This window comes from Netta rufina, assembly GCF_964035555.1.
Source record: "Netta rufina genome assembly, chromosome: 2".
Lineage (NCBI taxonomy): Eukaryota > Metazoa > Chordata > Aves > Anseriformes > Anatidae > Netta > Netta rufina.
This window is the reverse complement of record NC_140124.1, coordinates 58,017,184-58,041,920: the sequence shown is the minus strand read 5'-3', so window position 1 is coordinate 58,041,920 and position 24,737 is coordinate 58,017,184. Positions and strand designations below refer to the sequence as shown.

The 24,737-nt window shown below is 40.1% G+C and overlaps 1 protein-coding gene across 1 annotated transcript in view; it reads left to right on the top strand.

The window, feature by feature from the left end:
* HECW1 (HECT, C2 and WW domain containing E3 ubiquitin protein ligase 1) overlaps positions 1–24,737 on the top strand; it is a gene marked incomplete at both ends in the record, with an annotated part of 187,478 nt that overhangs the window by 23,464 nt on the left and 139,277 nt on the right. The gene's annotated exons all lie outside the window — the stretch shown is intronic.

The window sequence follows — 24,737 nt, the reverse complement described above, 5'->3', positions numbered from 1 at the left end:
AAATTTTAACGCAACTTTGAATGTGTTAAGAGGAATGGAAATGCTTTATGGAGTAGGAAAACATAGCTTCTACAAGCAAATAAATTTTGTGGATATTGACTTACGTATATATATATTCAATGTAGCTATAAATAAGTATTTAATCAATGTGCTTTTATTTAGACCATGTCATTAGCAGTGAGCTGCAATGACTTTAATAACATGTTAAGAAGAATACGGGAGCATAATCTCACTCTAGGAGGATTCACACCGACTTTTAATTTCCAATTAAAAAAAACCTCTGGTGGGTCCATCAGATTTGGATAAGTTTAGAAATTAAAAAGGGGTCTAGTTCTGGTAATCATCTAGATTGATGTAACTGCACTTTATTATACTTCTGTCAAAATACACTGATTTCAAATGAATTGTTCCTCATTGTATTCATGTATTATGCAGGATGTCTGATGCAATGCAGTGTAATCCTTTTCCATCCTGCAATCCTTCCTTAGCGATAAAAATATATGGACACTGAGTTCACTTCTGCCAAGTGCTATGTGCCCTGTACAGCAAGTTAACATTTCCAGACTTCATCATTCCACATCCTCGATCAAAGTGAACCTGACCATTGGAGTCCTTCCTCTTTTAAAGTTACCTTGTGCTAGTATGAATGGAGTTCTTGGTTTCTAAGTTCCACAAAAGAAACAAGCACTTTTCTTTGAAGAAGAGAAATAGCATACTCAAAAGACTGGACTGAGATTTATAGGGAATGTCCATAGTAAAATAGATGCATTTGTCTTTAAGAAGGGGTTAAGTGTGATGAAGTCTATCAAGCAACAATTTCACTTTTCAATTGTAATGGATGTTTTCAGTGATCTACACCAGTCTGCTGGGCAAAATTTAAAAGTCATGTAGAGGCATATATAAATTGCATGACAGGTGTATCTCTTTACAGCTGTCTGAATTTGAGGGCAATCAAGGGAATCTTTGATATGACCTAAATTCTAAAGGACTTAGAAAGGATATGAATTATACTTGATTAGATTCATCTCTGACTTTGACCTCAAGCATCTGGTATTAGCAAGGATGCTATGTGCAGACATTTTACAGAAATTCAATCCTAGAAACAGGTTCTCACTTCACAGTATGAAGCTATTGCTGATGATCTGTAATTCCTAGTGTTAAGTTAAATTGAGAATATTGTTCTAAAGAATTGAAGAGAACTGCTGAATTGTCTACAAAACCCACAGGATATGATAAGGGTGTTTACATCATTTATTCAAAAAACATACATTGATGGGAATTGTTTAATATACAAAAACATTGATTTTATTTATCCCGTTTTTGGAACAGAAATGCATTATAGGATCTAACCTTTAAAGCAAGATTCTAATTTGCAGCTGCTGCTTTGTGCTTCAGTTGCCAATCTGTGAGACTGATCACACTTTCTTTTAACTGTTAAAGAAGTGTGGGGAGGAGCAGAACAGGGTTTTGAAGATGCCTTAGTATCTCAGTTTATTGACAAAAGGTGTGAGTGAAACTGGGCTGCTGGAAGCTTTCTTCCCTAATCCACAGCAGAGGAGAAAGAGGCAACGTGAAAAAGCCTCTTCAGGTGGGCCGTATTTCATTAAGGGCTCAACTATGCAATGAATTATGGCAGCTTAATAAGTTGCTCCTGTTAGCTGAGACATAGTAGCTGTTGTTAATTGATTACACGTACATTCTTCACTTGCCCTAATGTGAGAAAATGCAGCTTAGCATAGCCATCCCTCACTGACACTTAAAACTAAGTCATACTACACTGTAGTTGGGCAGCTCACGCTTGACGAGTTTTCCTCTTGGTAATTTGTTAAGCTGCCATCATTAAGCTTTGAATCTCAGCCCTGAGATTGTGTACCAGCGCACTCATCGAGGACAAATTATTGCCCTGTCCAAAATTAAAATAGGAGAAAATGAAGTAGGCAGTAATAAATAATAGCACATGTAGATAACCTTAGAGCTGCTTGACTGTTGAAGTGGGAAGTTAAAGCAGTGAAAAATGTTGATGCATGTGAATCATATTTATGTAAAGGCATATTAGAGGGTTCCTGCTCATTGTTGAGAATTTTACAGGAAATTACACAGCTTTGTATTTGATTAAACATTATGTTAAAAACTGCAGTGCCTTAATATACTTCATGTATTTTCTATCCAAAGGCAATTGTGTAGACCACCTTCATCAGACTTTTTGTATTTTGGACAGAGATTGCATCTGCATGTTTGCAGAGTACATGGATGTGGTAACATTTGCAGGAATCAGAAATCAGTGGTCATTAAAATCAATCTCAGAAATCTGTTTTCTTTTTCTGAGAGAGCCTAGAGGATAGGACATGGTTATGTTTAGTGGCAACGCAGTATAAGGATTGCTATGTTGGACAAAAGTTAACCTGACATGGTGTCCTGTCTCCAAAAATGGCCAGTGGTGGACACCTGAGGAAGTATATAAAGATGAGCAAGTGTTAATGACTCTCCTAGCTGGAGTGTTCTTTCTATTAATCTGTTGCTAAGGCAATTCCTGAGCTAGGTAGTCTTTTTATTTACTAGTGGTCAAGACATGTAGTAGGTAACAAAGACACAGCAATTCATTTTCAAGGTGTCCATGTTGTTCTTCTATGCATTGTGTTATACTTCCCTTAAGTGGATATTGATGGAGTTTTCCTAAGTATATCATTAGTTCTCTGTAAAACAGAGAACTAAAACAGAACTCTCACTTGCAAAGGTAACCCTTCAGTTCTGTGTTTACTTTTGCCAGTAAATATCTGCGCTTCGGTATCTGCTCACCACATATGAGTCAACATTGGCAGTTAACCTTTTCTGTAGCAGTGTGTAGATAATAAAGGTATACACCACAGTGTTTAGCCCATTGTAGCTGGCAGGAGCCACAATAAAGAGGAAATCATAATATGGTCAAATGAAGAATCCGGCCTACATATGGAATTTAAACTCCTACATAGAGAATTTAAAGTCTCCAAGACCTTAAGACAGACTGGCTTGGTAGCTATTCTTGAAATGTAGAAGAGTTTAACATTTTTGGTAGTGTCAATTTGTGAGGTAAAATAGACTTATTATCAGGGGACCAGGGGGATCATCCAGTCCAGCAGCCTCAGAAGTTGAGTTTTTTCTTTTGCCAACAGGTGGGAACTTCAGTACTTCCCATCATGTGTGTTTTTCAACCGTGCTCAAGAAAATTACCATTCAAGTTGCCAGCCACTTGAAGCAAAGAACTTAAAAGACATTTTTTGAATGTATGGTTGTTTTATGTATTTATTTATTTATTTATTGGAGAGCTATATAAGTGAACTTGAAAATCACAGGTATTCAAGGTTGGCTGATTTCCAACTGTGAAATTCCCATTAATATGAAAAAAAAAAAAAAAAAAAAAAAAAAGTTCCAGGAGTGGAGTTAAGTAAATACAGAGTCATTTTCTACATTTTGAATCTGTAGGCATATATCATGTGTTTGAAAGTGTTTTGTTCAAAATCCTTGATGTTCCCCAATGGAGATTTTCTTTCTTTCCTTTATTCATGAAAATTAGTAAGAAAATGAAATATGGTATTCTAACTGTGTAACCTGCAGTTATCATAAATAAAACCAGTATTTAGATACTTAACAGAAACTAACATCTAATCGTTATAGATACTCAATATTTTGTATGCAATGATCTAGGATCTGGAATAGCAGTAAGTAAAGGCAAAAATTGCTGGAAGGTATTTTCTTCATTGTGGTAGATTATCAAAACAGAAATCTTCTATCAGACTTAATTGTATTGACCATTACAGGCAAAAAACATTGACCTGGAGGAGCACGGTAGATGGAAATTGTGCACATGCTGTCACTATGGGCAAAGTGACTAGCAATATTGTGAGACGTGTGTCAGGAGTGGAGGACACAAAGAAACACATGGCAAAAAAGTTAGGTCAGAGGTTGGACTCGATGATCTTGAGGTCTCTTCCAACCTAGAAATTCTGTGATTCTGTGATTCTGTGAAATTGAAACCACTTTTTGGTGTAAACTGCACTGCTTGTGCTTTTATAAAGCTGAAATTCTGCAATTTCAGATGTTTCTCAGCTGCTTAAGCTGTACTTTCACAATTGCTCAGTGTGTTGCCCCATCTGATACATTCATGGTTACTTGTTCAGGTATATTTAAAATCTCACTAGGTTAGGGAAATCATTCTTGTGTGGTGGGTCCATAACAATGCCAAATAGCTTTCTCTTTTTATTATGTGTTTCTGTGTTTTAGGGGCATTTAGGTAAAGGTGTTGCTTTCAAATTTGCTGATAGCATGGTTTAAGACCACCTAGGGAGCCCTCACTTTTCAGGACAAAGATAATTTCTTAAAATATACCCATACAGCCTTTTCAGATAGTGTAGCCACTTAAAGTTTGCGTTTTGTAGTGATCTAGGTTTTCACCTTGGAAAGTATTAAGAGAGGCATATGCCTTTCCACTTTGCATATCACAAAATTGCAATATAATGTTGCCAGACAGATATGTAATTGGTGTGAGCCAGAGAGGGAATTGCTTCCAAATTACAGCATGAATGCAAGCAGAACCGAACTCATCTCCTATTAATACTCAGCAAACAAAAAGCCTTAACAGCTGCAGAGGCAATGTCGTACTGTGGCCAGTTTTGCATTTCTGCAGAAGTCTAGCAATTTGTTTTTTTGACAGCCAGCAATAAACAGTAACCATCCCCAGTAAACATGAAATGGTTGGGGTCTGGGGAGGGGAAGGAGGAGGGAAGAAAGCCTGCATGCCACTAGGGTTGTGTACTTTGTGTTAAGGCTTGGAGGGCACTGCAGTGAAGGAACCAGCCAATAATGGGTTTTCCAGGAAAGCAAACATGCTCTACTTCATTGGAATTTCTGGCACGCTTTTTTGGCTTCTACAGCAATACAAAGAAAGAGTGCAAGGAACCATTTCTCTGAGGTGCAATGCAGCGTCTTCCTGTAAGCACGGTATCAAACCTTCATATCCTTAAAAGGATGATAAAAGTTTTGACATGATTCAGAATTGCAATGAAGACAGTCAAATACTGGAGACCTCTGTTAATCTAGTCTTCTGTACGTTGTTTTACTGTGTGGCAACTGAGAAAACAATTTCCAAGTGTGGAAGCTTATGCAGCAATGGGCTGTTTAAATTTGTTGCTCTTGCTGTTGCATTTTTATCAAAGCTGATAGCAAAGACAGATGATAGGCCTGGCAAAGAACAGAAAATGCAGTTAGTTATTCCTGTTGACCTTGAGAACCAGTAGGGATATAATGGTAAAGAAAGCATGCAACTAGACAAATCAGAGGTCTGAGAGATTGTGGTACACCTGCAGGTAAAAGGTAGCAAAGGAAAAATAATGTTGTGTGTCACAGTCAATATACGCCATGTATGTGTGCGTGTGTGGAATATAAACAGAAAGATGAACCAGAAGTGATGTGTAACCAGCCCTTCCATCTGAAGCTCCCTCTAGAAAATCTGTGTTTAATATTGCTTTAGGCAGACCTAAGGCCACTTTCAAAGCACAAAGAACTGAAGGATGTAGTAGCCTCAAAGGTTTCCAAATAAATGAGACATGGTCATAGCAACAAAAGTTGTAATGAAACTGGAATCATTGAATATTGTTGCTTTTTCTGGACAGGCTGTTGACAAGTCCAGCCCTCTAAAATAATTTCCTGTCTTCATTTTCATTACCCCTGTGTCTCTCAAATCACATACACTTCCCTGCTGAAAGTGTGTGTGAAGGAAGGAAATGGAGATAAGGCCAGTGGAAGTCCATCCTGCTGTGCCTTTGAGCAAATCAGAACATGCGGCATGACTTCAACTTTCAGGAACCCACAGATGGTGAAACTGGAAAACTATTTAGCAGAACAGTGTCAGAGAAAAAAACAAACCAAACCCCAAACAAAATAACAAAAAAAAAAAAAAAAAAAAAAAAAAAACAGATATGAAGCAACAAGAGAGACTTGTGTCCAAAAAAGCACATTTACTGCTTGCAGCTCTCCCTGCCACACATACTAGTCTTATTGGTGCCTTTTGGTTGTCTTCTACCTTACACACCCATAGCACTTCAGCTTTGTGCCAGGCTTAGCTTTGGGAGAGGAGAACAGTCTGATCCTGGGTAACGGCATTTCCCAGTTCAGAGCTGTCATTGTTCCTTAAGAACCCTTTACTTTGGATCCTTTGCCGAACCTTTAATCTTTGCCATCATTTCATTTTCTGTTGTTTTTCATCTTACAAAATCTTTCTGTGCCAGGACTGTAGGTAGCAGCCTGCCGTGAATGAAAACAGGTCAGTCCACACAAGACATTAGACGGCGATTTCTTGGCTTCCTGCGTGACTGAACTGTGGTAGCTTAACTGTGAGACTTGTCTGCAAATCAGAGTTTTCTCCATCTTTCCCTCTCTTTGCCAAACTTATTTTGTCTCTTGGACATGTTTTGTTTGGAGACCTGTGCTGTTTATTTGTTCCCACACAGGGAAGTGGATGCTTTGTGTTGCAGTACGTGTGCTTGGTGACTCCATGCTGGGACAGCCTGGCTGATCCCCATGCTGCCTGCTCTCTGCTTTTCATCGCACTGCTGAAAGAAATTACAAAAACTTTTTGTGCACACAGCTAGATTGATGTGAGAGCTCAGATATGCTGGCAGTAGGAATTTTGGAAAGTTCTTTCAAGGTGAACTGGAAAGCTTCAAATGAGGAATAATGTTTAATCCAAGGCATGCTGAAGGTAAAGCAAGTCTTTCTTCAATGAGCTGTAGTTCCCAGCCACAGAGACCACAGCTTTCTGTCTTAGCCACTTAAACCTAAATAAGCATGGCCATTTTATCAGTGTATCAAAGACTGAACATGTTGTAGTTCTCGAGGCAACAGTGAAGAATGACATTTAACCAAAGTTTTAGTGCTAATTGCATTGAACCTTGGAGCATTTGGGACTTGATGTGGACCAACAGGTCTATTCTCATTTGTTAACTTTCAGATTTGTATTATTTTTGCTATTGTTGCTTTTTTAAAATATACATGATTATTATTATTTGTTTGTTTAATAATGTCTGGTGTCTTCTGTGCAGAGCAGATCTTCATTCTTTTCTATGTACTAAGGCAGTTCTTCTCCTAAAGAACTAAGACCAGTTTTTTGAAGGTCCTGGGTTCAATGCTGATGTTTGATAGCTAGGTTTGAAATCTAAGATAGGGAAGATAGACTGAAAGCTGAGGGATGCGAACTGAGGCACAGAGTGAAGGAAGTGATTGTAGTGCATGGGTTACAACTGCAGATAAGACTTCAGTTTCCATGCTCCCTGCATAGTGTCTCATCTGGTATTTTAGGTTGTCTGTAATCTGTTTGCAGTCTGCACTTTTGGGAATTAGTTAAAAGTTCTACTCTGAAAATAAACGTGCCATACTGCACAGTGCATTTCTCTTCCTTTTGTTCTTTAAGAAACAGAGCTTCTGAAAGCTCTTCTGCTGTAAGGAGTGGAGAGGCTTTCTGTAGGGCTGTTATGTCTTTATCAAAGTCATATGCTCAGGCTTATGCCTGAGAGAGAAAAGGTGGTGCTGAAAGAATCAGGATTTTTCCTCTCTTTTCTTTTCCATCTTTTTTTAAGACGGCTGTGGATATTCTCTGTCTGCTTGTTTTCTTTCCCAGATGATGTCAGGTTGAGCGACAGCAGTACCTTTCTTCACAGTCCACCACCCCAGGTCTTGCCTGACTGACCCTCTACCTACAACAAAGATTTGTCAAGTTGCTTTACTCACTAAACAGAAGACTGGCACAGCTGGTTTCAGCCTCGTTATTCCCTTGCAGCTTGTCTTGTCTCATAAGTAGGCAAAAGGATGCTGTCACCCTAGAGCTGCCAGGTGACCCCATTTCTGGACACGCAGACACTAAGGTCCACCACCAGCTCAATCTGGCACGTTGTCACCCAGACTGGCAGAACAGTGCAGACTGGTGAGGATGCCTGAACCCCAGCTGCAACCTAGTGCAGAGTGTTACCTGAGGCACCAGATGTGCCTCCTGCTGTGAGGTCCAACGCCACATGGTTTCAGACCTTGGGTAGAAGGTAATTGACAATAAGGAGGGAAAAGTACAGCCCAATGCTTTCTTCATCCCCGTTATCTTTTTTTTTTTTTTTTTTTCTTTTTCCTGCACACATCTGCCCAGTCCCTAACTTGACTACCTTTCTTAACTTGGGGGATTTGTGAGGACACTAGAAGATTGTGACTGTTTGGGAGGACTGGTCTTTTTTCAGGCTCCTGTGATCCTAAGGTAAGGGGAAAGTTGTCAGAGTTCACTCTTTCCAAGCAGGAGCTCGTCTTACTCTGAGCTTGTCATTTAGCACCCTTTAAAAGAAACAGGTAAGGATGGGAGGGCAGCTGGTAGTGCTAGTACTGCAAGGAGATTGAAAAGAGGCTGTGAACCTGACAGGAGCTGAGAATGCCCTGGCCTTTCCATGCCCTTGTGTTAAAATTTGTGGGCAGCTGTAAGTTCTGATCTGATCTACTGCACTCCCTCTGCTCAGATCCCACTGAAGATATCGGGTAGGGCCTACATCCTTAAGGACTTGCAAAGTTATTTCTTGGTTATGCAGTCATTCTCCAAAATAGGATAATTTAAGAAGAAGCCATCAAACCACTGAGGACCTGGCATTATGCCACAGGAAATAGTACACGCTCATTTGGGGTCTTTATGAGTCTAGCTGTAAGTGCCAAATTTTGAAAATAATGGTTCACATCCATGTTTGTTTTGCTCTCCAAATCACATAAAGCACATCAGCTATACTCTCAGACACATTGTACTTGCTGTATATTCAGAACTCTTGTGCGTGTAATGCATTTTCTCTTTTCACTTTGGTGTCATTCAGGGATGTACTTGAGGAGATGAAGAGAGAGTCTTGAAATCCAGTAGTGTGGCTAGTAGCTGTATTGTTCTCATCCATTGTCTGAAAAATGTATGAACAGACACTGCTTTGATTCTTTGAACTTCACGTTAGTATTCTGCACAATGGGTGCTGAAGTCATATAATAATTTATTTTCATGGATCAGTATAACTTAGATAATGTTTTGTGATTGATAATCTTTCTGCTGCTGACAGCAAGAGATTACAATGTCATCTCTAATTCACGAATCAGTCTTTGCCACTGTGAAATACTACTGGCAGGTCTCTTTTGGATGGTGCTGTCTAGGTACTTGGTAGAATTGCCCTAGAAGATTGATTCCCTCTCTCTTGCATAGGGGCCCTATGCTCTCGCCTAGAATACTTCCATTGGACACATTTCTGAAGCTGCTACAAGCCAATAAATCCCCACTGAGATCAGAAAGAACTGCTTGCATTTGGCACCTGTGCGCCCATTATGTGTGCAACCGTGTACAGAGAGGAACCCAGGTGCAGATTTTGGCTCAAGTGGTTTTACCTTTGTAGAAAAACAAAAGTGAGATTCATGTAGAAGATGAAAACAGTGGAAATGGGACACAAATGTGACTGGAGGGGTTATCAGCACATGAATGAAAAGGTCAGATTTACTCTGTTAGAGTGCTGAGATGCCAAGCCTTGTTTCAGTCATTTTCTTACTAATTAGATTAAATAAATAAACAGACAAACACACACTGTATCCATATTTTTAAAATTAAAGATGTAAGTTCAGTTCATGGATGCCAAATATTTCAGGAGACGAAGAGTCTGTCTTGTTGGTGTAAGGTCTCAGTGCCATTGAACTTGAACATTCTTGATTTTGGAGGGCTCAGGGACCCCAGAGATGGGAAACTAAGTAGAAAAGGTAAGCTGCATCAAGAGCTTGCCTGAGAGAGCAAACTCAGCAGGCTGCTTATTGACTGAGTCCATGTCTAGTTTAAGGGTCTGAAAAAAATAGATCAGTGTCGGTAATTTACCATTTACAGTTTTGGAGGATTTTATGGATTTTTTGGTAATCCTGTTAAATTTTGCTATGAAAGTAATTCATCAAAACAGAACTCGGAGTGTGTGTATTAAAGACAACATTTTTCTTGGTTTATGGAAGCAGTGAACTTTCTTCCCATCTGCTGCAAGGCTCTTTTATACCTTTCTGCAGTGGTAAAGCATCTGAAGGGCTCTTTTTAAATGTCTGGTGTGGCACAGGAAAATCTCAGTATAAAGGGGGATAAATCCCTTCATGTTATACTGAAATTTGGTTGTAGCCCTGCTATAGCATTGTCCAGTTTGGGCCAGCCACTCAGTCCCTTATGCCTTGTAGTGGTTATGGCAACATTTATCCAATGCATTTGACCTTCCATGAGGCTTTTACCTACTTCAGGAAAGCAGAATTATCCCTGTGGTGTACTGCTGTAGTAACTTATCGGGTTTATAAAAAAGAGCATAAGCGATGCAGAGAGCCTTTTGATATTTCCCTTTTCTTTATAACTAGTTAGTAAATCTAGCCCTGTCATTGTCTTAGTCCTGGTCCAGGGTTTCCTGCTATGGGACTCCTAGATGTCAAGAGCACTTTCTCTATCCAGAATAGACTTATTCAGAGAGCAGGAGGTCAGCAGGGATAAATTAATATCTCCCTGAAGAGTCTGAACACTTCTGCGCAGCAGAACCATCTTTCTGCAATGTCTTTAATATTGGTAATAGGATCTTGGGAGCCTCAGAAGAATTGGTTTTTATACTTCCAAGCTATTCTCTAACCCTTTCAATACTTCATACGTTCACCTTACCCCATTAATAGCAGGTGTAATTTCCTCTCATATCTCAGTGCTAATAGTTTTTATATTAAAAATAACTTGAAATAGATACTTTTGCTGAAATTGTTTCTTAATTAAATCTCCATAATGATGCTTTTTTTTTGTCCTTCCCCTTTCATTAAATTATCTATGCTGATTTCATTATGCATTCTCTCTTTAAAAGATGTTCTGCCAATGGACTTTTTTCAAGCCTCCTTTATCAAAAGCAGCTGCTACAGTGAGACCTTTAAGGGTAGGCAGCAGCATTTACTCCAGACCCTTCTCCCTGATGGTGGGGCCTGTGCATCTGCCAGGCCCTTGTCCACCTCTGAGATGGTAGGAAGCAGAGGCGTAGGGAGGTGATGTGTTTACTCACCTGGGATGAGCTGTCATGGCTCACTTGCAGCTCTAAACTCATCCCTGAGAATAAGAGCTACAGATCTGATGCCTTCTCATCATCCTCTCAGGGAACATTTTAAGGCAGTGTTATGTGATCAGATTGCATGTACTGATTATCTCCATTCCTTTTACTGAATCCTTTATACTGTAAGAAAGCAGTTAATGCAATCATAGGATAACCTTGGGAGGAAGGCAGCTCTGGGGGTTCAGCTCTTTGCTCAAAGCAAGTCCAGTTAGAGCAGCTTGCTCAAGACCATATTCCAGTGAGGTTTTGAATAAAGTCAAGGTTGGAGTTTCCTTCCAGGGAACCTTTTTCAGTGTTTGACTACCTTCATAGTGGAACAATTCTTATTTCATTTTCAAAGATGGCCTTTCTCTGTCTCTAAGTTTTACTGACTTGTTCTTTTTGCCTGGTTGGGGCACTTTACAAGTTCAATAATGATTGCCATCCTTTGGAAAAAGAAGAAATAATGAGAAATAACTTAAAAAAAGATACCAGGGGAAATGATAATTATAAATAAAACACATGATATCACTTACAGAGTTTAAAAATAAGTCTTTTTTTTTTTTTTGCATCATGAGAAACAAAATAGATTTGGGCTATGAAGCAAAGTGCTGCTGTGTTACAAGCATGAGGTGAAGCTGGGGATAGAAATAAGATGGGGAACACGTTTCGGAGTTTAAGCTGTGGATATTGTATCTTGCCAGCAATGTTTCCCCAAAAAGAGACTTCTGAATGGCAGAAGTAGAAAATGTGGAAAGTGCAAACGCAAAGAGAAAAAACACTCTGTGTGAAAGTATAATCTTTTTGTGATAGATGAACACCAGGGAGTTTTCCCAGGCAGCTCATGGTAAGGGCTCTTGTTTCCTGAGGGTCCCCTAAACTCAGCAGGCAGAACAGTTGGAGAAGTTGCTTTTGTGAAGTGAAGGTCTCACGTGCATCTCCTTCTCCTGCCTCTGGCTTCAAAAATCAATCTGCATGCAGAAAAATACCATAATGCTGCAGTTGTCCAGCACAGGCCTCACAGGTTTACATTATATGACTACATTTCTGCTTCTTCTCTTCTGTTCCCATAGAATAAGTCTACAGGTGGGAACACATCAGCATGCATCAGGGTCTTGTAGAGATGTCAGAGTCTCAGTTTGTCTCCCTACTAACTTGCTGTTTGTCCAAGATACTGAACAGCACTTTCTGGGAGCAGCATCACTTCATAACCTGAATTACTACAGAGATATCTGGAACCAACACAAGCTGATGAGTGATGACCCCCTTGGATTGTCAGGCAGCATTTGAACAGCAGTTACCACACCAAAATGTAATATGCCTACAATGTGTTAGATTGTCCTGTCCGTTTGACTGCTACAAAGATTTAAGGATGAAAGAATATTTCCTCAGAACAGAATACAAATGCATTGTTAAGATTTTGTTTTGCAGCAAGGAATTTTCCATAGCTGCTCCTGTATAGTAGCTAAAGTTGATTTATGACCTCTTAACCTCTATGTTAACCTAGAGAGCTCTAAAAGGTGCATTTTCCTGTTCCTGTTGATAAAGGTGTTTGCCCAAAGTAAAACGGGCCAGCCCTGCTCACTTGCAAAGCACTGATTACTTTTTTTTTTTTTTTTTTTTACCATGGCATTTCATGGTCATGTATAGAGATGGGACTTTTTCTTTCTCTTAGTTTGCCTAGGATTTATTGATTTACATATATAAATACGTGATACTCTGTAATTAGCACAATTCTGGATTCAGGCTCCATTCAGAAACAACCCCAGCAGAATCACCAGTGCTATTTAAGGCATTGCTCTCCCTCTGTTGTCTGTGCTGCCTCTCTGCTAGGAGTCTTTCACCACCACACCGTTTTAGGAGGGACCATTTGATTTCTTGTTATCCCCTGCAGCAATCCGGGTAGTTTATATTATCTTCAGGTGCAATTTCTAAAATCCTCTGCCTGTTACCAGGCTAGCTAATGTAAGCAAACATTTGGGCTGAATAGGCTCATGTCACTTAGAGACTTCAGGTGTGTGGGGCTCAAGTGTGGGCTTGCACTCAGCTGAAAGCCAAGAAGTGTTTTTGCTGATCACGTTCAAGTGCAGAGGGAATCTTCATGTGGGCTCAAACTACTTTTTTTCTGTTTGAATTTCACTCTAACTTTTGATGGAAAGCAAATCAAACTTGCCAAAGGAAAGCTGAGTCACAGCTGTGTTGATTTCCCTGACTGAAGAGGAGGTGACAGTCAGGCAGATCAACCAGGTTTGCCATGATCTCTACCTTCCAAAGGCAAAGGATTCACAGGCAGAGTCAATGCAAACTAAAAGCTTACTATAAAGCTTTATCCTGGAAACCTAGGCCAATTTTCAGCCTTCTTACAAATGATTGATAGAAAGTCTCATTACTGTTTGTAAAATCTTCTTTTTACTCAGTCAATATCAGAGCATTTCCAACTCATGTCCTGCACTGAACATATTTTACTACACTGTTAGTGGCAGTTGTGTCTGGCAAGGGCATGGAAGGGGTTTCCAGTTGTCCTCTGGAACATCTCTTTCAAAACAGCCAATCTTTAGTTGTATCAAAACACCTTGCGAGGCTCAAAATAGGGAGAAGTGTGACAGTGCATAGGGTAACGATTGACATTTGTCTCTTTCAGTGGGGTTTGAACAAACTTACATCATGTTGCAACTGGAACAGCCTTAAGAAAGGCATCAATTAAATGGGAGAAGGCACTTGTCCTTGCAGAGCAGCTCTCTGGACAGCAGGATCTGAAGTGCTCCGCTCTTTAGAGACTGAAATTCCTTCTCCACTGCAGTCGAGAGAGATAGCTGTTAATTTAAACAGGATAAGGACTTCACCCCAAAGTGTAAGAATTTGCAGTTTTTAAATTATTAACTCTGCCCCTGGTATATATTCACTGATAAGCATGAAAATTTGATATAATTCCCTTTTTCTCTTTGCAGTTTTACCACAAGGAAAAATAACTAAATAAATTGTTTCTGGGACAAAATTTTCTATGGTGGTTTAAAGCCAGTGCATGGGTGCTTTGTGACTGAGCTGTGAAACCCTGAAAACTGGGTTAATAATGAACCTTCTGACACAGCCTTAACTGTAGCACTGCTACCAGGCACCTCTGTAATTACTGCTTCTCTACAAAGTCTGCTGAGCTCCTACGATAGATTAAAAAATCTCATATTGTGCTTTTTTTTTGTTAGAAAATGACTCAGTGGAAACCTTTTAAATGTATATAATACGTGCAAAGATAAAATTATTGCATTTGAACCAGCCCATTTAGGTTTTGTGCAGTTTGGAAAATAGAATCAGGGTTTGCTCTAGCAGGTCTATTTCTTTTTGTAAATTTCATAAATTTGTTTCATTAAAGATGCAATGAAATGCTAAATAATATCTCAATGACATACACAAACGATTTAGCTGACCTATGCATATTATGTACTGTGGAGTATAAATCCAGTTGGTAGTGCATTTTTTTCTTTACCTAGATATTTTCAAACAAAAATAGCATAGGAGCTTTAGAAATATTTTAGAGAAGGACAGCAGGGCTGAGTGACGTGGGGATGTGAAAGGAACAGATTACAGCTCAGGGGACTATTTCTTTTGGAAGGAAAATAAGAGGAGGTAGGCGTGGTCTTCAGCCACTGATATCAGTCAGAGTTTTTCTGCTGGTTTTAACAAGAGATGAATCAGGCTTTTAGCAGATGGTATGCAAGAGCCACATAGTTCAAATGCTAGAATATGTTTAAAAGGATAAGTTAAAAAAAATGTAAGATTTTTTTTTTTTTTTCTTCCCATGGACTAAAAATTATTTAGTCCTTCAAAACGCTTTCATTTTGGAAGCTGCAGCTTGTCAAGGCTGACAAAGATTCACTGGCAGCTGACTCAAGTAGTACCACCAGTCCTCTTTGTGGTAGGTATGTTCTACAAGGTAACCAGAAGGTGGAAAAATGAATAAGCAAAACTATAAAGCAACAATGTTCGAAATACATTTACCTACTCTGTAGCTTTAGTGTGGCAGCCAGCAGCTGGGTGTCTGCAGCAGCATGGTATGAGTGAACCACACACACAGCCTTCCTGACACACCAACTTGACACTGTTAAAATGCATATCTTATGCTGACCTTTTGCTAGCAGGTAAATCTTGTGTATCCTCAGAGCCTATTTGAGACTTCGGGTCTGGAATATTCATGTGCAAGTAAAGGACCTCTTTTTGTAACACAGTAGGATACATATGTCATATGCATGAACAAATACAGATCCAGTAGTTGGAGATGATGTCAGCTCACAGCAGCTGAGGGTTCAAGTATTTGTTTTTCAGACTAAAATTCCTGTAAGTAGTACAGGAAAGAAGTGTGCTAACCATCCTATTGCAAACCCATCCTGGAATCATCCTCTCTCCTTTTAGAATTGTAAAGTTCAAGTCAGTAGGACAGCTTGTGGTCTCAAAACTTCATTCCTGTCTCTCTTCGATGCCCCTTCTCTTTCTGCTTTCAACACTGCTCAAAAAGACATGTTTAATGGTGATGGTTAATGAGAAAAATTACTTGGGGAAAAAAAAAAAAACTTACTGCATTTTTTATGGATTCCTTTTGACCTGGTGAGTGAACTGAAACATGTTACCTGCAAATTCATTTGTATGACTTGGGCACTGTGAGCTGTATTTTAAAATATTTAAGCTACTGAATTGTGATGATTGGATGGGCGGTGGCACAGGCACGTGTTTGAGCATCTCAGCAAATGGAAGTGGTTCCAAGAGGCTACGTGCAGCTTCTAGAAGCAGGGAACAATTCCCCTGAGACTGGTGAAACCCCACCAGAAGGTCTAAAGGAACCACTTGGTTAATGAATCTGCGGTACGTTATGCATTTGTGCCTGTTATTGTTATAATTGCATTAATTTTAAATACCTGTTTGCATGCTAAAAGAGCTGTCCTCTCGCAGAGATAGCCCTTTCCTCCCAGAGCTCTCCATGTGTGTGCCAGGCCATCGGCACCTCCAGCCAACCAGTTAGACCAGTAGCTTTCAGCCTCACTCCTTTGTGGCTGCTAGACTAAATGCCGTGCTCTCTCAGTGGGATTCCCAGTGCAGGGAGTGACAGGGTTACAGCCCGGGAATTTCTGAAGTACAAAGCTAGCTGTGATTTAAGAGAAAATAGGTGTAGGGCATGTCTGAACAAACAAATGCTTTGAAAGAAATTCGTAATGTACTTTTCAATTTCAGTGTGACCCAGCTGATTGCAGCTTAAGTAATAAGTAGAGCTAAATCCTGTGGTGACCTGCTCAGTCCAATCCCTTCAGGTCAGTACAGAAGCATGCCTGTAGTGCCTTACCTCTACAGGGGCAGACTCACTAGCCTCAATATGTACGTGTTGGGAATTTAACTGCTGCTGAGCTACTGTGCTACCAGGTGCTAATAAGCTTTGTTAGGGTCTGTACTGAATGTCTTCTTGAGCACTGCTTTACAGAAGAGAACTCTCCTCTCCTGTGGCCAAAGAACAACCCCGTGATTATGAAAACCAGCTTATGAGAGGACTTGCAACACACATCCTTCTCTCCTTTGGATTGGGTTGCAGGAAGCATCATCTTATGGAGCAGTATATTAAGTCAAGAAAGAGTGAAACTACTTGTACAGCAAGTCAGTGGCAGAGGTTCAAAGAAAACCCAGGTCTCCTGACATCACAGCTTCTCATCCTACGCACCTAATGCTCGGTGTGTTTGTGCTAGAGATAGCAAAGCAGTGGTGCAGGTTCTGCAGGACTCCTGAGGTCTCCTGCCTCACTCCAGGCTCAGTAAGCAGACATCCATCTGCCACACTGCAAGGAAGTGCCACAGCATTTTCCTTTTTTAATATTGTTGCATATATACAGGAAGTATGAAAGCAATTGTAAAGATTAGGATTAAGCGCCATATTTTCTTGTATATAACTGTCAAATTCTCATGGGGAAACATACACAATATACAGTTAACTAAAAACTAGCAATAACAGATGTTACAAATGTGCAGGCGATTCAAAGCAAATCTACTCCAGAATCATCCTCTCTGCTAATTCTTCCTTCTTCAGATGCCCTTTGTCTCTGCTTTTGAGGTTTTGTTTAGGTTCTCTGCAAGCTTGTTTCTGAAAAAGTGTTTTAAAAATAGTCTGGGTTATCTGCAGTCTGGACCGTACCGTTATCCCACTGTGTGTTGTCACATAACATCTGTTAGATCTTGCTCAGGCTATTGAGGATTTTGCATTAGGGTTTCCTTTCCACAGTGCAGCAAACTCCGTGGGAGTTGAGCGTGCTGGGGTTTCAGACCTGAGCCTTTACTGTAAAAATAAATAAATAAATAAAACAATGTTTCCTGTCTGTCACCTGCTTGTGTGACTGCAGCAATTTCAGCTTGGATAAGCTTGAGCAAGCTGGGAGTTCCTGTTGTCAGGACTGAAGGCCTGCAAATGTCAGCTGCGGCCAATGAAGTGCACATCTGTGACTTGCACTGCAGGTCTGAGCATTAAGGTGCAAAAAGCCAGAGAAAATGCAACAGCCACCTGGTGGGCATCTTCAGGTGACTGAAGTACTGGCGTCTGCATAGTATTTTTTTAATCAACAGGAATTAACAGTAAAGATTTTATATATATATTTTTTTACATTCCCCCAGTGTACATCTTGATATATTTTGCTAGGGAATAAACCTTTCTAATTTCACAGCACCTCATCCAGGCTACATATAATTGTCAGTCCCCTGGTGTGTTTAAATGTAGTATTTCCATTCCTTGCTACTCCAGCGTATGTTACAAGAGTAAGTTTTACCTGCACAAACACAGTATCTGGTTCATAGTAATTTTCCCACAGTTACATTTATTTATTGCACATGAAACGCCTTGCTCTCATCCAATGCTCTCATCATTAGGTTCACTGGTCTTTTTTACGGTCAGGATATTTTATCTTGCCTCTCAATTTAATCTAATCCATTTGCAGCCCCCTTCTTTTTACTGGTTTCAAGTATGATACTTTGAAATTGCTGGGGTTTAAAAAGTCGTGTTTCATTTTGTAATTACTGCAATTTTCTTCCCTAATTACTGCGTTGCAAATAAATGGTGAACAGAAATTGATAGTTTAAAAAAGAAAAAAAAATACAGTTGTCACAATAGGAGATCACAGAGGGAGCTCTAAGGTGAGAAGTAATAACAGGTATATTGTATTTTTCTTAGCAGCTTTTTGATCTTTCTTGATAGCTTGTGCTTTGTCTTATAAATTCCCAGGGAAATTAACAATAGGCACCGTAGCAGTGGTGGCTAATCAAACTGCCCTTGTGAATAAGAGTTTTCTGAATGGGTGAGCAGACACATCCAGGGCCATCACAAGCCAGAAGAAATCCATCGCTGTTGAGTGGCTCAACCAAATGCAGCAAGTTACATGCTTTCTACTTCTGCAACCAGAATTTTAATGTGAATCACAGAAGCCAGAGCATGATTCCCGTAGAAGATTACTTTACGGGCATGTTTCAGAAGAGAAGTAGTGTTTGATGGGTCTGTCCTCATCTTTGTAAAGAGAGCAGAGAATCTCAGTACTATGTGCCAGCATCCCATATGATTGTGAATCCAGCTAAAATCAAAAGGAGATGACACAACTTGACATAATCTCTGGAGGCAGAACTGCCTGTGAATTGCTTGTTTGAGAAGGAGTTTCACATGCTGAGTCCTGTAGGGCCAAGATCACTGCTTATGCATGGCCTTCTACTGTGCATGGTCCGTATCCAATCTACAATAGTAAGCACATATTGGCATTGTTAATGGCAGGCCAATATATAAAAATGTACCTAGAGTACAGTCACAGTTCCTAGAAAAGGACTTGGATGTGCTGCCTTCCCTCCACTGTCAAATAGAGACCTGAGCAGCGCTAAAGAAGGAATTGCCCAGTGATTTCGAGACTGGCAGTGTTTGAGCCACAGTCCGACAGTATGTGAGCTGGTATTGAAATAGAAACCATGATAAACAGGATGATTGGCATGTGTGAAGCTAGAATGCCAAGGGCTTTTCTCTTTGAGATGTTTTGTATTTTATCAGCATCTGAGATCCTCTACTCTGTAGGGACTGTACAATTCAGAGAAAAAAAGGACCTACAAAAGGGGCTGTGTGTCAAGTAGACAACTGGGATCTCCTTCGTGTCCCCTGGGCTTCAAGGTTATTTTTCTTTTACCAGTCCTCCCTGGAAGAAGTAAGCCTACCTGAGTGTGCATATGACAAGCTCCCATCCCTGTTGAGCTTAGCAGCAGCATACAGGAGAGGAATTTGGGCAGCATTGTTTTAAAAGGCTAAGGCCAAGCCTTTATCCATCGTATCCAGATGCCACACTGCATTTACAAAGGCGTCACACTGATGGGGTTTTACCAGCCAGTGGTGTGGCTCATGAGTCTCCGTGAGCACCAACGGGTTTGAACACACTTTCTCTGCCTGTTTCTCAGCAAATTTCTGCCTATTCTCAGCAAATGGGAGGAAGATAGGTCCTGCTGCTCTAAAACAAAGCATTTGTAAGACTAAGGAAGAGGAGAGAGAAAAGCTCTACCTCGGTAGTGTAGCTGACATGTAGCTTTTATTCAAGGCTCGCGGTTCTGAGTGGGCAAGCCCAATTAATTATAAGAGCTCTGGATGTCTAAACAAGAGAACAGCTCTCTGTTGTGAAGACACAGAAGTGTGTTTTGCTCTGTTTAATTAATGCTTAAGGACCTTCACAGGTAAGTCTTTAGTGTACTGAGAAAAGACCTCAAACAGTGCTGATTTTTCAGAATAACAACTATAGGGAGCTTCGTCATTTGGTAATTACATTGCAAGGATATTCACCTCGTACTTGCACTTAATAATGTAACAAGTGTTTAGTGATAGAATTGCATATTGTTTGCTGCTCTCCAGTTTGGAAAGAGTTTATAAAAAAAAAAAATAATAAAGGTATGTGGAAAGGAATAAAATGTTTGCAAGGTGTCTAGAGGATCCCATTATCCAGTGTGCTGAAGATCTCAATATCTGCAGCAGCATTATTGTGCTCTAACTGCCTTTTGTGCTCAGTAGAGTTGCAGTGCCAAATCCAGGTGCAACTGTCCTTGTTTTCACCTTATACCGTTAGGTGCCTTACAAATAAAGCCAAATAATACTGAGGGAAAAGGAGAGGAGCTGGCCATTCATTGGGTTGCTCTGTTGCAATGTTTTCCTTGCCTTTAATTCCAGTGCCTGGATTTCTGACCTTCATTTTGGTCTTCCAGATTTTGCAAATGATTCTCTTCCAAAATTCTATGAAAATAGTTCTGCTTTGTGGTAGAGCAAGGAAAGACACAAATGTGAATTGTAACTCTTGCAATCACATTCTTGGTAAGTACAATGTATTACTAGTTGTCTAAGAGAGTACAACAACATCTTCTCTTATTCTTCTTTGTGCTTGGAGCCAGTAATGAGTTTGGAGCTACTAGAACAATGGTGAGCTCTCACTTTAATCTCAAGTAGCATTTTGCTGTTTTCTTCTGCTTGTATTAGGGCATTCATACTGTGATGGCAGTGAACAGTCTTTGTCGTATGATAGCACGATATGTAATTCTCTTAATCACTCAAAGTGAGCTCTTAAATGTGATGATTAGAAGTAGCAGCAACAAACAGTAACATGCTTAGAGTAGTGGATAAATGATAGCATTTGACCACTGAGAAGCTTCTTCTGCAAGTATTTTGAATTTTCATTCAGCTGTCTTCTCAAATGGACCATTTCTTGCTTCATTGTCATGGAAATATTATGCTAAAAAATATCTTTAGATGTGCAAGGAATGTGTGCATACTGATTCTGAAGCCATCTGAAGTTCTGATAAGACAAACAGCTCTTACTATGCTGTGAGTAACCGTGCTATGCTTCTGAAGGCTTTGCTTTTACACCCAAGTGCAAAAGATGCTTGCTCAGTAATGCTCTCATTTTGTTGTGAGGGGGACAGGCTGACTTGAGGGAATGTTACTCTTTCTAACATGAAATTCACTTATGCTCATCAGATGTAATCAAAGATAGCTCAAGAAGTGTTGTCGCAAGCGTGTTAAATTAAACTGCCTCTCATGTAAATAAAAATGTGAATCCTCCCTAATTTAGCTGGGTTTGGAGTTGCGAGGTGGCCCTTCTCATGCTGTCCTCTCCCTTCACAAATCAGGCATGGGGCAAAGTTGGGGCTTACACCTCCCTAAGTACTAATCACTGATCGTAAGGGTGATGCAGTTTTCTGCTTTTATAAACTGGCAGCAATTCCTGGTCCACCCAAGCCCTGAGATCAAGGGGAATAAAAAGTTGTGATGTAGAGGGCTGTGTTTGAGACACTTGGCTTCCTAGGGCTACTTCTGCAGTTCATAAATTATCTCTTGCTTGTGGCTGTGCCTGCAGGCATAATGCAGTCATTTAATTAAGGCCTTAAAGTACTGTTGCCCTGATAAAAGCAGGGATTTGATGGTTCACAGGCTTCTGCTCCAGGAGACAACTAACTTGAGACAGACATAACACCTGGAAGCCTCAGGGGCATCATTGTGACAGGGACAGTCAGGAGGAACTTGCTTCATCTGGGACAACTCAGTGGCTGTAAACAGGAGTAGGGAAAGGAGAGGGGTGCTCAGCTCTGACTGTTCTTCCTCTTTCATGGAGCTTTCAGAGCTTTCAGCCAACGTATAGCTCTGAGTTTATACCTGTCTCTTTCTTCCCTGAATCACCTTTACAGTACCTCAGCTGGTGCTCAGAACAAAGTTCAGTGGTGTCAATGTTTTCATAGGTTTATTTTTTTTTCTATCCCTTTACATAGTATTTTAATATATATTAATGCCTAATTGTGCTCTCAGTTACACCATCTCTCTAATTCAGATTTTCTTCGTGAATGTTGTCAGTGACTCTAAAGTAGCTAAAGGAACACTTTTTTTCTTATATACATGAGACATGGCTTTCTGCATGTGTACTTAGAAGGATCAGTCAAAGTTATTGCTTCTTTTTTATTATTATTATTTATTTTTTTTTTCTGAGAGCTAGTGTTGCATGCCTTTACATGACATTTTTGAAAGCTTGTTGCTGTGTAAGTTTAAAAGCTTCACATTAATCCAATTGAGTGGTTGAGGAAAAAGAGGGGTATTGAATCACTCAGACGGGAGAAATAGTAGAGAGGTTATTTGAGTACAGTGTGCCAAATTATAAAAAATAAAATTGTGTAGATGTAGAAATATTTTTGACACTAATCGATTTTGCTAAAGAACCATCAAGAGTTAATTGTAACCAAGGGAAGGAGTTTTAAAAGAGAAGTCTTATTTTACAACTTAATCTGATATAACTGTTGCATTTCAGGAGTTTTTTTATAGAATCATAGAATCATTCAGGTAGGAAAAAACCTCTAAGATCATCTAGCCCAACCTTTAACCTAGTACAAAAGACTACCACTAAACCATGCTACTAAGCTCTATATTTACACATTTAATGAAGAACTCCAGGGATGGTGACTCAACCATTTCCCTGGGCAGCCTCTTCCAATGTTGCACAACTCTTTCAGTAAAGAAATTTCTCCTAATATCCAACCTAAACTTCTCCTGGCACATCTTAAGGCCATTTCATGTCATTTCTGTCATACATAGATATGTATTTGATTTCACCTGCGATGTTGTTTATTGTGCAACGTGCATGACTACTTTAGCATCAGACTTTAGGCATGGTTCCCAGTTCCTATGGCCTTAGCTACCACACAGGTTAAAATGCTTTGAAAACTGCAAGTTTTTCTCAGATACATTACTCACTTGCTAATGGTGGAGGTGAACAACTCACTGTTAAGCTGATTTACATGAACACCTTACACACCTGTAGGCTCCAGGATTTCATTCAAGTCTCAGTTTTAGTGCAGCCCTTACAATTTGCTGTTTGCAAAGGTCTCTCTGAAACCACTTTTCTGTCCCCTGGTGGAAGACAGGTAAGTAGTTACAGCCCCCCCAAGCTCCCACTTGCTCAGGTTGGTGCCTATCAGTCCTTTCCTTACACCAGCCCATAAAAGACAGAACAGATAGATAGCACTGCTGGGTTTAACTGTAAGTGAATGCATAAAATTCTTGCCTGTTCTGGGCTGGATCCTGCTGTCTTTATAAATACAGAGCAAATAGTTTGTTGGTTTCGATGGGATGGGAGATGACAGAGATGACTCGGTGCTAGGAATGGTAAGGCTGAATCTTTTTTTTTTTTTTTTTTTTTTTTTTTAATTTTTCTTCCCATCTCACATTTCTGAAGGTAATTTTAGGAGGAAATGATTATCTTCAAGGATGTGAGCTGTCTGAGCAAAGCAAATTTCAATCCCATTACCCGTGTTATAGAGTAAAACTTGTGAAGTGAGTAACGGTCTAAGAATATGCCTCCGTGTGAACTACAGGTTCTTTTCCTAGCCATACAAAGGCTGGAACACCTACTTAGTAAAGACATTTAGCATCTTCAGCTGCTGGCTGGGCAGTGACATTCTTCCACTGGCCTTTCCTGTGGTGGGGAGCTGTGGAAGCTCTGCCTTGTTCTGCCCTGCCTTGACTGCAGTTGATCTAAAAGCCAGGCTCAGTGGGCACTCCGGCAGAGGCATGTGTTTGTGATGAACTGGACTTTCACAGGGCCACTGGATGGCTGTAAAATGTTAATGCATTCTAACCTCTGCCCATCCAGACAGCATTCAAGCCAGCAGACTGACAGTAAATTCCGTTGCCTGTTCCTGTGCTTGCCTAATTGTGAGCTTGAATGCAAGTCCCCTAGTGCGTGCATTGTGTTCCCACCATGGAGGCAGCCAGCAGTGCCCATCTCTTTGGCAAGACTGAGACAGGGCTCTGCTACCTGCTCTGCCAAGCTCCTGCTCCACCTGCCTATGATCCTGTCTATGACCTCCACACATCACAGGTTTATTTTCTTTCCCTTCCTACCTGTTTTTGTCCTGGTTTCCTCTTCCCCAGCCCACATTCCTTATCCCCCCACCTGCTTCTACCTCTTCCTTCAGCAAGGGCAACCCTGGATTCATGGTTTCTTCTTCTACGCTACTTGGCACAGCAGGGAGAAACCCAGAGACACACTCTTCCTACTTGCAGAAGGTGCACCCAGACGTGGCACAGCTAAAAAGAGCTTAGATCTGCATTGCAGAAAATGTGTCTTAGCGCCAGTCTGGAACATGCTCAAACCAGGTAGGATTTCCTGGGCATTTAGATGGTAAAATCAAAGATGTCTCAAATGAGCATTTCAAACTGAATTTTTTGGAGAGGCTTATAGGTTAGCTGATCTTTAACATATTTTTACGTGAACAGCAAAAGATGAATGCTTAGTATGGTGACTACTGCTCCAGATTAACATGGAGGATGAAAGGAAAGGTCGTCAGAAATCTTTAACAGGTAAAAAAAAATAAAAAAATGTTCCCTTACTCTCACAGCTACAAATTTCTTCATTAAATTTTCATGGTGTGCATCTCTGTAGATCTGAGGCAGACATCTGGCATGCAAAATTTTACTCCAAATGTATGTAGCTTTGAAAATGTATAGGCAACTGAAGACAGGGTTTATAATGGAAAATGTCAAGAAACTTTAGTAATCAGCAATGCTAGATGTCCTGCTTATACAAAGAAATGTATACAAGTGCTAGAAATGAATAGATAAACACAC